Here is a 17,087-nt window from a genome sequence, read left to right as displayed (position 1 = left end):
ACGGGAGTGTAAGGGAGCTGGCGTAGAGGGATGTATTTTTTATTCTTCACCACTGGTGTATTTACAAAAAAATACAAACAGATATATCACGACGTGAATCTGGATTGTCATGTTTGTTATTTTGAGCTGTTAGAGGGTCATTGACATTTTAATCTTGTTGATCTAAGGTTGTTATTTTTAATTCCAACGTGGCAGAATAGGAAATATAATAGATGGAACAATCTCACATGTTAGGAACGGGTCTGACCCTCTACAGATCTTTCCTTCTGCAGTGAAATACACAAACAACCTCAGTTCAAACCAACACATAGTATTCCATCTGGAACATTTATTCATGAATGAGTGTACGATTTATTACAGCACAAATAATATGGTCATATCTTTAGAGGCAAAATAGGCAGAACAACAGTGAAACAGTTAAAGCAAAGAAAATGGGTGTTTAATAGCTTGTTAATTAGAAAAATAGTTCCAGAAATAAAATCTAGATCAATATTACTAATGATACATTTGCGGTTCTGTTGCTTTTATTTAAAAATACAACAAACACACATTCAAGCATCTTGCAGTAAAGCCTTAGGAGATTATAACGGTCTCATCCGTAGGATTGTTGTTTTCTTCTCATAAGAGGAAAAGTTGTGTCAGACATCTCTTTCTTAACTCCTCCAAACATAAGGAGCAGTAATCATCAGAAACATTGTGAAACCTGATGCTGGAATTGAGTCAGAGTTGGAGAGGCTGAGCTGGAGTCTGTTGATTTGAGTTATTTTATACAATTCAAAAAAGCAAGCATCATTAAGCTTGGTTTTAGGGCCTCAGATATCTTTTGAGACACATTGAACCCACAATTACCGACAGAAATCTCCAACCCTATCAGTTCATGTCTAACGTCATCGAGGGCTCTTTTGTGAACCAATTAGGATCCACAATAACCTTCAGATTCAACAGTCAGTATCATCATGAGGTGTGTTGATCAGCATCGATGGTGCGGGAGAGTGTGTGGAAGTATCATCTCATGTACTGTGTGTTGCTGTGGTGCGGAAATGAAGTGATGACAGCAAATAGCGCAGACAGCAGTGGTCGTGTAGTGAGAGGGAGCGACTCTGACTGCTGAAGGATCTGCTTTCACAACCACCAACACTGGCCAGGTTCTCCCACTTAGAATGATCCCCCTTTGCGGCCCCCGGCCGAGGTCCTGAAACAGACAAAGCAGAACAAGTACCAAGGCCGATAAAGCCTAGTTTACACGTCCTGTGTTTTTAGTTTCCCGTGTCAGAGCTACGACTGACAGGAAGTCAGCAAACACTGAGAGAGGGCGGGAGCATGTGTGTGTGTGTTAGACGGAGAGGGAGGGAGAGCGTGTGTGTGAGTGTGTGGGAGAGAAAGGGGGGCTGAGCAGTGGACCAAACCACTTTGAGGCAAAGAGAGGGAGTAATCTGTCAAAGAGTGAGAACGCTGTTTTTGTGTCTGTAGTTGACGAACAAGCGTTCAGTGCATATTGTATTACTGCTTCAAATCATGTCGGTGATATGATTGATGGTGTCTGCAATGATATTAAGGGGGACAACTCTGTGGATAGGGGAGTCGGGAACACCCTTCCCCCCACACAGTGAACAATGGAACACACACATTCCTCTCAGAGGGGGAGGGGGTTGTGGGTGGATCTTTTGGTCTCTCGCCTGCAACCAACCAATCAAGCTGCCGTGGTGGAGGGCTCTGTAAAACATTTCCCATCAGCCCCGTGAGCTTGTGAATAATGTGGAAGTTTATAATGTAAATATAGGAATATATATATTTTACAATAATAAATGCAGTTGATAAAGCAGCTCCCAAAGAGAGTGTGTGTGTGTGTGTGTCTGCTTCTGTCTGAGCTCCACGTGAGGTCACAGAGTTACAGCACCAGGACAAAGGACAGTGTCTGACTCTACAGTGTTTATAATGCGTTAATAAACAGAGTGAAGATGTGAAACTTCGGTTTCACATATACTAAAATTGGAACGATACAGAGAAGATTAGCATGGCCCCTGCGCAAGGATGACACGCAAATTCGTGAAGCGTTCCTCATTTTTCATAACTTTATGAAATATTTTGCAGTAACCTGACCCTCCAGCAGATGGCGCCTTGTCCCACAGGAGAGGGGAACTGCAGAAGCTGCTCATCAAGATGACAAACACTGAAGAATATAATAAGGGCTAAAACAATAGTGAGTTTGATTCAAAATGATTTGCACATGAGGAAAAGGTTCAGACTTAAATAGAGAAGTAAATCTATCAGAGGTAGAGCTAGAGAACTACACTACCCACAATTCTTGTTTTAGGTTCTCACACAACTGTCGCTGTCCACAGCTCCTCCACTTTGAAACGTGTTTGTGTGTTTCTAAAGAAATCACCTGATTTGCTGCAGTTCAGCCACAATCACGTCACATGTCCAGATCGAACTCACGCATCTTCTACCTGTGCCCGGTGGACAGAGGACGGGGGCGGAGCTGACCCGGAAACACAACAACGTCAGAAACAATGCGTCAAAAACCTCGATACAATAATTCACATCAAATCAACAGTGAATAAAAAGGGAAGACAATCAAAATAAAAAAAAATCCTGTTTTAAGAGATGAGTCTTTACAAGTGATTTAAAAATGGAGAGAGAGTCAGTGTTGTGTGTGAATGTCTGGTGGGAGGGACTTCCAGGGGCGGGGGGCGGAGCTGCTCGAGGCATGGTGGGAAAAACGGGCAGGTGGTACAGTGAGGCTGCGGGAGGGTGTGTCGACGTGCAGGAGTTCACAGAGCTGTGGTGGAGAGAGACTGTGGATGTTGAGGAGGTGAAAGTGTGTGGACCGAGTGACATTCCTGACATCAGGACTTGATTTCCTGTAGGCGGTCCGAGAGGGAGGGAGGCGGGTTTGGTTGAAAGGTAGAGCTGATGGGTGTAATATATTAACAATAAGAATAAAAAGAATAACAATAATAATGATGATGATAATAATAATATCAACACATGTGCAGCAACATCTCTCGTGACAGACACACAGTGAACCTGTGGTGGGTAGAAGCCCTCCAGGTGTTTGGTCTCTGTAGAGAGGGAGGGCCAGCCTGGTGGAAACATTAAGGGCCCATTCTAAGGTCAAGAGACTTCATTGAGATGATGACACACGAGTGAAAACATCACTAGGATTATTTTAGATCCAATTTCTGTCAATAGATCCCTTTCACCTAAATCTTACACACTGGAGCCTTTAAGTGCACGTGACAAATAATAATACAAACAATAGCACACGTATAACAAATCTAATGAGCAGTCAGAGAAGAGTTTAAAGGTAAAATAAAGACTTTATTACAGTAAAGTACTACCTCCTCCTCCTCCTCCTCCACCTCCTTCCTCTCTGCCCCTTGTCCTAACTTTTTGGGAGACGCCCACCGTCGTGTCCTAACTTTGCTCAGCCAATGGGAAGGTGGCCAATTTCTCAACGTGCGATTGGCCGTGTGTGTGTTGGCTTGTGAAAAATGTGTAAGTTTATAATGTAAATATAGGAATATATATATTTTATAATAATAAATAAGGTTGATAAAGCAGCTCCCAAAGAGAGAGAGTGTGTGTGTGTGTGTGCGTGTGTGTGTGTGTGTGTCTGCTTCTGTCTGAGCTCCACGTGAGGTCACAGAGTTACAGCACCAGGACAAAGGACAGTGTCTGACTCTACAGTGTTTATAATGCGTTAATAAACAGAGTGAAGATGTGAAACTTCGGTTTCACATATACTAAAATTGGAACGATACAGAGAAGATTAGCATGGCCCCTGCGCAAGGATGACACGCAAATTCGTGAAGCGTTCCTCATTTTTCCTCATTTTTCATAACTTTATGATATATTTTGCAGTAACCTGATCCTCCAGCAGATGGCGCCTTGTCCCACAGGAGAGGGGAACTGCAGAAGCTGCTCATCAAGATGACAAACACTGAAGAATATAATAAGGGCTAAAACAATAGTGAGTTTGATTCAAAATGATTTGCACATGAGGAAAAGGTTCAGACTTAAATAGAGAAGTAAATCTATCAGAGGTAGAGCTAGAGAACTACACTACCCACGATTCTTGTTTTAGGTTCTCACACAACTGTCGCTGTCCACAGCTCCTCCACTTTGAAACGTGTTTGTGTGTTTCTAAAGAAATCACCTGATTTGCTGCAGTTCAGCCACAATCACGTCACATGTCCAGATCGAACTCACGCATCTTCTACCTGTGCCCGGTGGACAGAGGACGGGGGCGGAGCTGACCCGGAAACACAACAACGTCAGAAACAATGCGTCAAAAACCTCGATACAATAATTCACATCAAATCAACAGTGAATAAAAAGGGAAGACGATCAAAATAAAAAAAAATCCTGTTTTAAGAGATGAGTCTTTACAAGTGATTTAAAAATGGAGAGAGAGTCAGTGTTGTGTGTGAATGTCTGGTGGGAGGGACTTCCAGGGGCGGGGGGGGGAGCTGCTCGAGGCATGGCGGGAAAAACGGGCAGGTGGTACAGTGAGGCTGCGGGAGGGTGTGTCGACGTGCAGGAGTTCACAGAGCTGTGGTGGAGAGAGACTGTGGATGTTGAGGAGGTGAAAGTGTGTGGACCGAGTGACATTACTGACATCAGGACTTGATTTCCTGTAGGCGGTCCGAGAGGGATGGAGGTGGGTTTGGTTGAAAGGTAGAGCTGATGGGTGTAATATATTAACAATAAGAATAAAAAGAATAACAATAATAATGATGATGATAATGATAATAATAATATCAACACATGTGCAGCAACATCTCTCGTGACAGACACACAGTGAACCTGTGGTGGGTAGAAGCCCTCCAGGTGTTTGGTCTCTGTAGAGAGGGAGGGCCAGTCTGGTGGAAACATTAAGGGCCCATTCTAAGGTCAAGAGACTTCATTGAGATGATGACACACTAGTGAAAACATCACTAGGATTATTTTAGATCCAATTTCTGTCAATAGATCCCTTTCACCTAAATCTTACACACTGGAGCCTTTAAGTGCACGGGACAAATAATAATACAAACAATAGCACACGTATAACAAGTCTAATGAGCAGTCAGAGAAGAGTGTAAAGGTAAAATAAAGACTTTATCACAGTAAAGTACTACCTCCTCCTCCTCCTCCACCTCCTTCCTCTCTGCCCCTTGTCCTAACTTTTTGGGAGACGCCCACCGTCGTGTCCTAACTTTGCTCAGCCAATGGGAAGGTGGCCAATTTCTCAACGTGCGATTGGCCGTGTGAGTGTTGGCTTGTGAAAAATGTGGAAGTTTATAATGTAAATATAGGAATATATATATTTTATAATAAGAAATAAGGTTGATAAAGCAGCTCCCAAAGAGAGAGAGTGTGTGTGTGTGTGTGTGTGTGTGTGTCTGCTTCTGTCTGAGCTCCACGTGAGGTCACAGAGTTACAGCACCAGGACAAAGGACAGTGTCTGACTCTACAGTGTTTATAATGCGTTAATAAACAGAGTGAAGATGTGAAACTTCGGTTTCACATATACTAAAATTGGAACGATACAGAGAAGATTAGCATGGCCCCTGCGCAAGGATGACACGCAAATTCGTGAAGCGTTCCTCATTTTTCCTCATTTTTCATAACTTTATGATATATTTTGCAGTAACCTGATCCTCCAGCAGATGGCGCCTTGTCCCACAGGAGAGGGGAACTGCGGAAGCTGCTCATCAAGATGACACTGGAGGCTGCAGATGTGCGTCTCTTCAAGACATATGCCTTGAAAATGGCCATGTTGGTTTTGGGCCGGGCATCTGCTGTAACCATGTACCTGCTGAGGGCCTGGGCCTCCTTGCTCTGGTCTTCATAAACCTCCTTCATGGAGCGGCCCTGAAATTGTCCAAACTCCACCATCAAACAGCCCTGGTCTCCAGTTTCCCGAGCTTTAGCTGGCATTTCCTGCTTCTTCCCAAATTTCTCCAGTTCCTGAGTGATCTCTCTGATGCCAGACGTGTACTGCAGGAGCAGCTGTTTGTTCTCGGAGAGAGGGGTTGAATGAACTTTTTCCTTTGAAATTATATGCACTAAATATAGTGCATAGCCAAGGCTGTTCTCAAGGAGCCATCTAAATCTCCGGCCCTGGTACTTGCCAAACTGAAGCTTGCAGTGAGCCAGTATTAAAAACATGTCAGTTGGGTCTCCACCATGACCCCTGACAAAAGAACTGGCCTCTGCCAGCACCTCCTCTCTGGGTTTGGCCCTCCCAGACTCAACACTTTCATTGTTATTCGCCTCCTCCGACGGCGCCATGAGCAGTCTGGTTGACCTGGCTGAGTCACAGCGAAAAACTGGATAGGCGTACATTTTTTCTGAATGAAAATAAGAAAAATACGGCCAATATTTATACGTCTTTCCTGGCACTACTCCAGCTATAGTACAACAGCGCTTCGCTCATAATTCACACGTAATTATCACGTATCAGGCGATATTTGTAACTTTTTATATTTTACAGATCTTACTGTTTACTTTCAATAAGAGAGTAAAACACGACTTACCTTTAACACGGCTGAAATCGAGGGGAGCGGGAGAACAGGCACCGAAAACTAAGCCCCAGGGGAGGAACATGATTGGCTACTGTGGGCTTACTTTGGGCTTACTTTGGGCTTACTTTGGCGGAATAAGCGCAAGGATGACGCGCAAGGATGACGCGAGGAAGGAGTCTGATCGTCACGCTCTCGCGCACAAGCGGAAAACAAGGGGAAATATAGAATAAAGAAGCAACAGTGACATTTTTCCCTCCAACTATATTCAGGCGACAATCCTGGGCTTTGTGGAAGATTTTGAGTTGTATGTTAATCGAATCACCCGCCGTGAGCTGGAGTCGAACATCGGACCTGCCGGACGGACCTGAAGGAAGTTACAGAGTGCAGTTTCTGACTAGTGACTAGTCAGAAACGCTCCAGAGGCGCTGGAGGCTGCAGATGTGCGTCTCTTCAAGACATATGCCTTGAAAATGGCCATGTTGGTTTTGGGCCGGGCATCTGCTGTAACCATGTACTTGATGGGGGTCTGGGCCTCCTCTGGTCTTCATAAACCTCCTTCATGTAGCGGCCCTGAAATTGTCCAAACTCCACCATCAAACAGCCCTGGTCTCCAGTTTCCCGAGCTTTAGCCTGCATTTCCTGCTTCTTCCCAAATTTCTCCAGTTCCTGAGTGATCTCTCTGATGCCAGACGTGTACTGCAGGAGCAGCTGTTTGTTCTCGGAGAGAGGGGTTGAATGAACTTTTTCCTTTGAAATGCTATGCACTAAATATAGTGCATAGCCAAGGCTGTTCTCAAGGAGCCATCTAAATCTCCGGCCCTGGTACTTGCCAAACTGAAGCTTGCAGTGAGCCAGTATTAAAAACATGTCAGTTGGGTCTCCACCATGACCCCTGACAAAAGAACTGGCCTCTGCCAGCACCTCCTCTCTGGGTTTGGCCCTCCCAGACTCAACACTTTCATTGTTCTTCGCCTCCTCCGACGGCGCCATGAGCAGTCTGGTTGACCTGGCTGAGTCACGGCAAAAAACTGGATAGGCGTACATTTTTTCTGAATGAAAATAAGAAAAATACGGTCAATATTTATACGTCTTTCCTGGCACTACTCCAGCTATAGTACAACAGCGCTTCGCTCATAATTCACACGTAATTATCACGTATCAGGCGATATTTGTAACTTTTTATATTTTACAGATCTTACTGTTTACTTTCAATAACAGAGTAAAACACGACTCACCTTAGCGCGGATGAATGAAATACAGCGGGAGATCAGGACGCAAAAAACTATTTTTCTGAATGAAAATGAGAAAAAGACGGTCAATATTTATACGTCTTTCCTGGCACTACTCCAGCTGTAGTAATCATAATTCACACGTAATTATCGCATATCAGGCGATATTTGTAACTTTTTATATTTTACAGATCTTACTGTTTACTTTCAATAAGAGAGTAAAACACGACTTACCTTTAACATGGCTGAAATCGAGGGGAGCGGGAGAACAGGCACCGAAAACTAAGCCCACAGAGGGAGGAACGTGATTGGTCAAAAGTAAGCCCCAGGGGAGGAACGTGATTGGCTACTGTGGGCTTACTTTGGGCTTACTTTGGCAGAATAAGCGCAAGGATGACGCGCAAGGATGACGCGCAAGGAAAGAGTCTGATCTTCTCACTCTCGCGCACAAGCGGAAAACACGGGGAAATATAGAATAAAGTGGCAACAGTGACATTTTTCCCTCCAACTATATTCAGGCGACAATCCTGGGCTTTGTGGAAGATTTTGAGTTGAATGTTAATTGAGTCACCCGCCGTGAGCTGGAGTCGAACATCGGACCTGCCGGACGGACCTGAAGGAAGTTACAGAGTGCAGTTTCTGACTAGTGACTAGTCAGAAACGCTGTAGAGGCGCTGGAGGCTGCAGATGTGCGTCTCTTCAAGACATATGCCTTGAAAATGGCCATGTTGGTTTTGGGCCGGGCATCTGCTGTAACCATGAACCTGATGAGGGCCTGGGCCTCCCTGCTCTGGTCTTCATAAACCTCCTTCATGGAGCGGCCCTGAAATTGTCCAAACTCCACCATCAAACAGCCCTGGTCTCCAGTTTCCCGAGCTTTAGCCTGCATTTCCTGCTTCTTCCCAAATTTCTCCAGTTCCTGAGTGATCTCTCTGATGCCGGACGTGTACTGCAGGAGCAGCTGTTTGTTCTCGGAGAGAGGGGTTGAATGAACTTTTTCCTTTGAAATGCTATGCACTAAATATAGTGCATAGCCAAGGCTGTTCTCAAGGAGCCATCTAAATCTCCGGCCCTGGTACTTGCCAAACTGAAGCTTGCAGTGAGCCAGTATTAAAAACATGTCAGTTGGGTCTCCACCATGACCCCTGACAAAAGAACTGGCCTCTGCCAGCACCTCCTCTCTGGGTTTGGCCCTCCCAGACTCAACACTTTCATTGCACTACTCCAGCTATAGTACAACAGCGCTTCGCTCATAATTCACACGTAATTATCGTGAATCAGGCGATATTTGTAACTTTTTATATTTTACAGATCTTACTGTTTACTTTCAATAACAGAGTAAGACACGACTCACCTTAGCGCGGATGAATGAAATACAGCGGGAGATCAGGACGCAAAAAAACTATTTTTCTGAATAAAAATGAGAAAAAGACGGTCAATATTTATACGTCTTTCCTGGCACTACTCCAGCTGTAGTAATCATAATTCCCACGTAATTATCGCATCGTAATTGTCGGGAACACCCTTCCCCCCACCCAGTAAACAATGGAACACACATATTCCTCTCAGGGGGGGGGGGGGTGGTTGTGGGTGGATCTTTTGATCTCTCGACTGCAACCAACCAATCAAGCTGCCGTGGTGGACTGCTTAACTGTAAAACATTTCCCATCAGCCCTGTGAGCTTGTGAAAAATGTGGAAGTTTATAATGTAAATATAGGAATATATATATTTTATAATAATAAATGCGGTTGATAAAGCAGCTCCCAAAGAGAGTGTGTGTGTGTGTGTCTGCTTCTGTCTGAGCTCCACGTGAGATCACAGAGTTACAGCACCAGGACAAAGGACAGTGTCCGACTCTACAGTGTTTATAACACGTTAATAAACAGAGTGAAGATGTGAAACTTCGGTTTCACATATACTAAAATTGGAACGATACAGAGAAGATTAGCATGGCCCCTGCGCAAGGATGACACGCAAATTCGTGAAGCGTTCCTCATTTTTCATCATTTTTCATAACTTTATGAAATGTTTTGCAGTAACCTGATCCTCCAGCAGATGGCGCCTTGTCCCACAGGAGAGGGGAACTGCAGAAGCTGCTCATCAAGATGACAAACACTGAAGAATATAATAAGGGCTAAAACAATAGTGAGTTTGATTCAAAATGATTTGCACATGAGGAAAAGGTTCAGACTTAAATAGAGAAGTAAATCTATCAGAGGTAGAGCTAGAGAACTACACTACCCACAATTCTTGTTTTAGGTTCTCACACAACTGTCGCTGTCCACAGCTCCTCCACTTTGAAACGTGTTTGTGTGTTTCTAAAGAAATCACCTGATTTGCTGCAGTTCAGCCACAATCACGTCACATGTCCAGATCGAACTCACGCATCTTCTACCTGTGCCCGGTGGACAGAGGACGGGGGCGGAGCTGACCCGGAAACACAACAACGTCAGAAACAATGCGTCAAAAACCTCGATACAATAATTCACATCAAATCAACAGTGAATAAAAAGGGAAGACAATCAAAATAATAAAAAAATCCTGTTTTAAGAGATGAGTCTTTACAAGTGATTTAAAAATGGAGAGAGAGTCAGTGTTGTGTGTGAATGTCTGGTGGGAGGGACTTCCAGGGGCGGACCTGCTCGAGGCATGGTGGGAAAAAACGGGCAGGTGGTACAGTAAGGCTGCGGGAGGGTGTGTTGACGTGCAGGAGTTCACAGAGCTGTGGTGGAGAGAGACTGTGGATGTTGAGGAGGTGAAAGTGTGTGGACCGAGTGACATTACTGACATCAGGACTTGATTTCCTGTAGGCGGTCCGAGAGGGAGGGAGGCGGGTTTGGTTGAAAGGTAGAGCTGATGGGTGTAATATATTAACAATAAGAATAAAAAGAATAACAATAATAATGATGATGATGATGATGATGATAATAATAATATCAACACATGTGCAGCAACATCTCTCGTGACAGACACACAGTGAACCTGTGGTGGGTAGAAGCCCTCCAGGTGTTTGGTCTCTGTAGAGAGGGAGGGCCAGCCTGGTGGAAACATTAAGGGCCCATTCTAAGGTCAAGAGACTTCATTGAGATGATGACACACTAGTGAAAACATCACTAGGATTATTTTAGATCCAATTTCTGTCAATAGATCCCTTTCACCTAAATCTTACACACTGGAGCCTTTAAGTGCACGTGACAAATAATAATACAAACAATAGCACACGTATAACAAGTCTAATGAGCAGTCAGAGAAGAGTGTAAAGTTAAAATAAAGACTTTATTACAGTAAAGTGCTACCTCCTCCTCCTCCTCCACCTCCTTCCTCTCTGCCCCTTGTCCTAACTTTTTGGGAGACGCCCACCGTCGTGTCCTAACTTTGCTCAGCCAATGGGAAGGTGGCCAATTTCTCAACGTGCGATTGGCCGTGTGAGTGTTGGCTTGTGAAAAATGTGGAAGTTTATAATGTAAATATAGGAATATATATATTTTATAATAATAAATAAGGTTGATAAAGCAGCTCCCAAAGAGAGAGAGTGTGTGTGTGTGTGTGTGTGTGTGTGTGTGTGTGTGTGTGTGTGTGTGTGTGTGTGTCTGCTTCTGTCTGAGCTCCACGTGAGGTCACAGAGTTACAGCACCAGGACAAAGGACAGTGTCTGACTCTACAGTGTTTATAATGCGTTAATAAACAGAGTGAAGATGTGAAACTTCGGCTTCACATACACTAAAATTGGAACGATACAGAGAAGATTAGCATGGCCCCTGCGCAAGGATGACACGCAAATTCGTGAAGCGTTCCTCATTTTTCATAACTTTATGAAATGTTTTGCAGTAACCTGATCCTCCAGCAGATGGCGCCTTGTCCCACAGGAGAGGGGAACTGCGGAAGCTGCTCATCAAGATGACACTGGCTGCAGATGTGCGTCTCTTCAAGACATATGCCTTGAAAATGGCCATGTTGGTTTTGGGCCGGGCATCTGCTGTAACCATGAACCTGATGAGGGCCTGGGCCTCCTTGCTCTGGTCTTCATAAACCTCCTTCATGGAGCGGCCCTGAAATTGTCCAAACTCCACCATCAAACAGCCCTGGTCTCCAGTTTCCTGAGCTTTAGCCTGCATTTCCTGCTTCTTCCCAAATTTCTCCAGTTCCTGAGTGATCTCTCTGATGCCAGACGTGTACTGCAGGAGCAGCTGTTTGTTCTCGGAGAGAGGGGTTGAATGAACTTTTTCCTTTGAAATGCTATGCACTAAATATAGTGCATAGCCAAGGCTGTTCTCAAGGAGCCATCTAAATCTCCGGCCCTGGTACTTGCCAAACTGAAGCTTGCAGTGAGCCAGTATTAAAAACATGTCAGTTGGGTCTCCACCATGACCCCTGACAAAAGAACTGGCCTCTGCCAGCACCTCCTCTCTGGGTTTGGCCCTCCCAGACTCAACACTTTCATTGTTCTTCGCCTCCTCCGACGGCGCCATGAGCAGTCTGGTTGACCTGGCTGAGTCACGGCAAAAAACTGGATAGGCGTACATTTTTTCTGAATGAAAATAAGAAAAATACGGTCAATATTTATACGTCTTTCCTGGCACTACTCCAGCTATAGTACAACAGCGCTTCGCTCATAATTCACACGTAATTATCACGTATCAGGCGATATTTGTAACTTTTTATATTTTACAGATCTTACTGTTTACTTTCAATAACAGAGTAAAACACGACTCACCTTAGCGCGGATGAATGAAATACAGCGGGAGATCAGGACGCAAAAAACTATTTTTCTGAATGAAAATGAGAAAAAGACGGTCAATATTTATACGTCTTTCCTGGCACTACTCCAGCTGTAGTAATCATAATTCACACGTAATTATCGCATATCAGGCGATATTTGTAACTTTTTATATTTTACAGATCTTACTGTTTACTTTCAATAAGAGAGTAAAACACGACTTACCTTTAACATGGCTGAAATCGAGGGGAGCGGGAGAACAGGCACCGAAAACTAAGCCCACAGAGGGAGGAACGTGATTGGTCAAAAGTAAGCCCCAGGGGAGGAACGTGATTGGCTACTGTGGGCTTACTTTGGGCTTACTTTGGCAGAATAAGGCGCAAGGATGACGCGCAAGGATGACGCGCAAGGAAAGAGTCTGATCTTCTCACTCTCGCGCACAAGCGGAAAACACGGGGAAATATAGAATAAAGTGGCAACAGTGACATTTTTCCCTCCAACTATATTCAGGCGACAATCCTGGGCTTTGTGGAAGATTTTGAGTTGAATGTTAATTGAGTCACCCGCCGTGAGCTGGAGTCGAACATCGGACCTGCCGGACGGACCTGAAGGAAGTTACAGAGTGCAGTTTCTGACTAGTGACTAGTCAGAAACGCTGTAGAGGCGCTGGAGGCTGCAGATGTGCGTCTCTTCAAGACATATGCCTTGAAAATGGCCATGTTGGTGTTGGGCCGGGCATCTGCTGTAACCATGAACCTGATGAGGGCCTGGGCCTCCTTGCTCTGGTCTTCATAAACCTCCTTCATGGAGCGGCCCTGAAATTGTCCAAACTCCACCATCAAACAGCCCTGGTCTCCAGTTTCCCGAGCTTTAGCCGGCATTTCCTGCTTCTTCCCAAATTTCTCCAGTTCCTGAGTGATCTCTCTGATGCCAGACGTGTACTGCAGGAGCAGCTGTTTGTTCTCGGAGAGAGGGGTTGAATGAACTTTTTCCTTTGAAATGCTATGCACTAAATATAGTGCATAGCCAAGGCTGTTCTCAAGGAGCCATCTAAATCTCCGGCCCTGGTACTTGCCAAACTGAAGCTTGCAGTGAGCCAGTATTAAAAACATGTCAGTTGGGTCTCCACCATGACCCCTGACAAAAGAACTGGCCTCTGCCAGCACCTCCTCTCTGGGTTTGGCCCTCCCAGACTCAACACTTTCATTGTTATTCGCCTCCTCCGACGGCGCCATGAGCAGTCTGGTTGACCTGGCTGAGTCACGGCAAAAAACTGGATAGGCGTACATTTTTTCTGAATGAAAATAAGAAAAATACGGTCAATATTTATACGTCTTTCCTGGCACTACTCCAGCTATAGTACAACAGCGCTTCGCTCATAATTTACACGTAATTATCGCATATCAGGCGATATTTGTAACTTTTTATATTTTACAGATCTTACTGTTTACTTTCAATAAGAGAGTAAAACACGACTTACCTTTAACACGGCTGAAATCAAGGGGAGCGGGAGAACATGCACCGAAAACTAAGCCCACAGAGGGAGGAACGTGATTGGTCAAAAGTAAGCCCCAGGGGAGGAATGTGATTGGCTACTGTGGGCTTACTTTAGACTTACTTTGGCGGAATAAGCGCAAGGATGACGCGCAAGGATGACGCGCAAGGATGACGCGCAAGGATGACACGCAAATTCGTGAAGCGTTCCTCATTTTTACTCCTTTTTCATCATTTTCTGAAATATTTTGCAGTAACCTGATCCTCCAGCAGATGGCGCCTTGTGCGATTGGCCAACGAAAACAGGATCACCACGTTGTCATCCGTAGGATTGTTGTTTTCTTCTCATAAGAGGAAAAGTTGTGTCAGGCATTTCTTTCTTAACTCCTCCAAACATAAGGAGCAGTAATCATCAGAAACATTGTGAAACCTGATGCTGGAATTGAGTCAGAGTTGGAGAGGCTGAGCTGGAGTCTGTTGATGTGAGTTATTTTATACAAGTTCTAAAAAGCAAGCATCATTAAGCTTGGTTTTAGGGCCTCAGATATCTTTTGAGACACATTTAACCCACAATTACCGACAGAAATCTCCAACCCTATCAGTTCATGTCTAACGTCATCGAGGGCACTTTTGTGAACCAATTAGGATCCACAATAACCTTCAGATTCAACAGTCAGTATCATCATGAGGTGTGTTGATCAGCATCGATGGTGCAGGAGAGTGTGTGGAAGTATCATCTCATGTACTGTGTGTTGCTGTGGTGCGGAAATGAAGTGACGACAGCAAAGAGTGCAGACAGCAGTGGTCGTGTAGTGAGAGGGAGCGACTCTGACTAATGAAGGATCTGCTTTCACAACCACCAACACTGGCCAGGTTCTCCCACTTAGAATGATCCCCCTTTGCGCCCCCCGGCCGAGGTCCTGAAACAGACAAAGCAGAACAAGTACCAAGGCCGATAAAGCCTAGTTTACACGTCCTGTGTTCTTAGTTTCCCGTGTCAGAGCTACGACTGACAGGAACTCAGCAAACACTGAGAGAGGGCGGGAGCATGTGTGTGTGTGTTAGACGGAGAGGGAGGGAGAGTGTGTGTGTGAGTGTGTGGGAGAGAAAGGGGGGGTGAGCAGTGGACCAAACCACTTTGAGGCAAAGAGAGGGAGTAATCTGTCAAAGAGTGAGAACGCTGTTTTTGTGTCTGTAGTTGACGAACAAGCGTTCAGTGCATATTGTATTACTGCTTCAAATCATGTCGGTGATATGATTGATGGTGTCTGCAATGATATTAAGGGGGACAACTCTGTGGATAGGGGAGTCCGGAACACCCTTCCCCCCACACAGTGAACAATGGAACACACGCATTCCTCTCAGAGGGGGGGGGGGGTTGTGGGTGGATCTTTTGGTCTCTCGCCTGCAACCAACCAATCAAGCTGCCGTGGCGGAGGGCTCTGTAAAAAATTTCCCATCAGCCCCGTGAGCTTGTGAGAAATGTGGAAGTTTATAATGTAAATATAGGAATATATATATTTTATAATAATAAATGCGGTTGATAAAGCAGCTCCCAAAGAGAGAGAGTGTGTGTGTGTGTCTGCTTCTGTCTGAGCTCCACGTGAGGTCACAGAGTTACAGCACCAGGACAAAGGACAGTGTCCGACTCTACAGTGTTTATAATGCGTTAATAAACAGAGTGAAGATGTGAAACTTCGGTTTCACATATACTAAAATTGGAACGATACAGAGAAGATTAGCATGGCCCCTGCGCAAGGATGACACGCAAATTCGTGAAGCGTTCCTCATTTTTCATCATTTTTCATAACTTTATGATATATTTTGCAGTAACCTGATCCTCCAGCAGATGGCGCCTTGTCCCACAGGAGAGGGGAACTGCGGAAGCTGCTCATCAAGATGACAAACACGGAAGAATATAATTAGGATTAAAACAATAGTGAGTTTGATTCAAAATGATTTGCACATGAGGAAAAGGTTCAGACTTAAATAGAGAAGTAAATCTATCAGAGGTAGAGCTAGAGAACTACACTACCCACAATTCTTGTTTGTGATTTCTAAAGAAATCACCTGATTTGCTGCAGTTCAGACACAATCACGTCACTTCTACCTGTGCCCGGTGGACAGAGGTCGGGGGTCCAACCAGGGAGGGTCATCTTCCAGGGACTGGTCTGCTGGAACAGCAGCATTTCAGCTGCAGACAGGAAGAGACTGAATTAACTGATCAGGAGGGCCCGTTCTGTCCCAGGGAGCTCTCTGGAACCAGTGGAGGTGGTGGTGGGAGACAGGAGGATGTTGGTCAAACTGTCCTCCATGATGGAGACGGTCTCCCACCCCATGCAGGATTTCTTAACAACACTGAGCAGCTCCTTCAGTGACAGACTCCTCCACCCCAAGTGTGTGAAGGAGAGATTCAGGAGGTCCTTCCTCCCTGCTGCTGTCAGACTGTAAAACAAGCACTGCACCTAGTAGACCACCATACACACTCCCTCTCTCTCTCTCACTCACTCACACACGCATGCACACACTCAAACACAGAACCCCATCATCAACAGCCAATGCAGAAGTCTAAGTGCAATTTGTATATAGTAATTTATCTTGTTTTATCTTATCTTTACTTAATATTCGTCACTTTTCATGCTCGTTTGATTATCTTGCTGTTGCAACGTTGTTTATTTCCCAATCTTGGGACAATAAAGGAATTCTGATTCTGATATTCAATTTCTGCCAACAGATCCCTTTGGAGTGTTTAAGTTCATATGGTGACAAATCATTATAACACATGTGCAACTGTGAAATGAGCAGTCTGAGAAGAGTTGAAAGTGCAAAAAAGAGTCTTTTTACAACAACAACGAAACAGATTCTGTCATCATCATCGTAGTAGTGGGCCTCCTGAAGAAAAAGTAAAGATACTCTCGTGTCAGTTCAGCAAACATACACGATATGAACAAAACACACACAATGGAAAAAACATCACAAGACCTCCTCCTCTGCTCCTTGTCCCTCCTCTGCTCCGTCTCCCTCGGCTTCTCAAAAGCACAGTAGCACACCTTGCCTGTCTTTAAATTCATTGTAAATATTCCACTGCCATATCCTGTGGCCAAACTCTTTGATGCAAGGCTGCCCGCAGC

The 17,087-nt window shown here is 44.8% G+C and overlaps 1 long non-coding RNA gene and 6 other non-coding genes across 7 annotated transcripts; 6 read left to right on the top strand and 1 right to left on the bottom strand.

Moving 5' to 3' along the window:
* The first annotated feature begins 1,960 nt into the window (after positions 1-1,960).
* Positions 1,961-2,066, top strand: LOC138411956 (U6 spliceosomal RNA). Its single transcript, XR_011244445.1, has one exon. It is a non-coding gene; the product is annotated as a U6 spliceosomal RNA (small nuclear RNA).
* Positions 2,067-2,372: 306 nt separating this feature from the next.
* Positions 2,373-7,885, bottom strand: LOC138411845 (uncharacterized). Its single transcript, XR_011244332.1, has 3 exons — positions 7,751-7,885; positions 4,163-4,258; positions 2,373-2,482 (listed from the first exon to the last, which is right to left on the bottom strand). It is a non-coding gene; the product is annotated as an uncharacterized lncRNA (long non-coding RNA).
* LOC138411955 (U6 spliceosomal RNA) lies at positions 3,727-3,832 on the top strand. Its single transcript, XR_011244444.1, has one exon. It is a non-coding gene; the product is annotated as a U6 spliceosomal RNA (small nuclear RNA).
* LOC138411954 (U6 spliceosomal RNA) lies at positions 5,498-5,603 on the top strand. The gene has a single exon (XR_011244443.1). It is a non-coding gene; the product is annotated as a U6 spliceosomal RNA (small nuclear RNA).
* A 1,755-nt stretch (positions 7,886-9,640) lies between the features above and the next one.
* LOC138411953 (U6 spliceosomal RNA) lies at positions 9,641-9,746 on the top strand. The gene has a single exon (XR_011244442.1). It is a non-coding gene; the product is annotated as a U6 spliceosomal RNA (small nuclear RNA).
* Positions 9,747-11,442: 1,696 nt separating this feature from the next.
* Positions 11,443-11,548, top strand: LOC138411957 (U6 spliceosomal RNA). The gene has a single exon (XR_011244446.1). It is a non-coding gene; the product is annotated as a U6 spliceosomal RNA (small nuclear RNA).
* Positions 11,549-15,645: 4,097 nt separating this feature from the next.
* On the top strand, positions 15,646-15,751 carry LOC138411952 (U6 spliceosomal RNA). The gene has a single exon (XR_011244441.1). It is a non-coding gene; the product is annotated as a U6 spliceosomal RNA (small nuclear RNA).
* Positions 15,752-17,087: the final 1,336 nt, after the last annotated feature.

Source organism: Paralichthys olivaceus, chromosome 10 (assembly GCF_024713975.1).
Source record: "Paralichthys olivaceus isolate ysfri-2021 chromosome 10, ASM2471397v2, whole genome shotgun sequence".
Taxonomy (NCBI): Eukaryota; Metazoa; Chordata; class Actinopteri; order Pleuronectiformes; family Paralichthyidae; genus Paralichthys; species Paralichthys olivaceus.
This window is presented reverse-complemented; position numbering and strand designations above follow the sequence as displayed.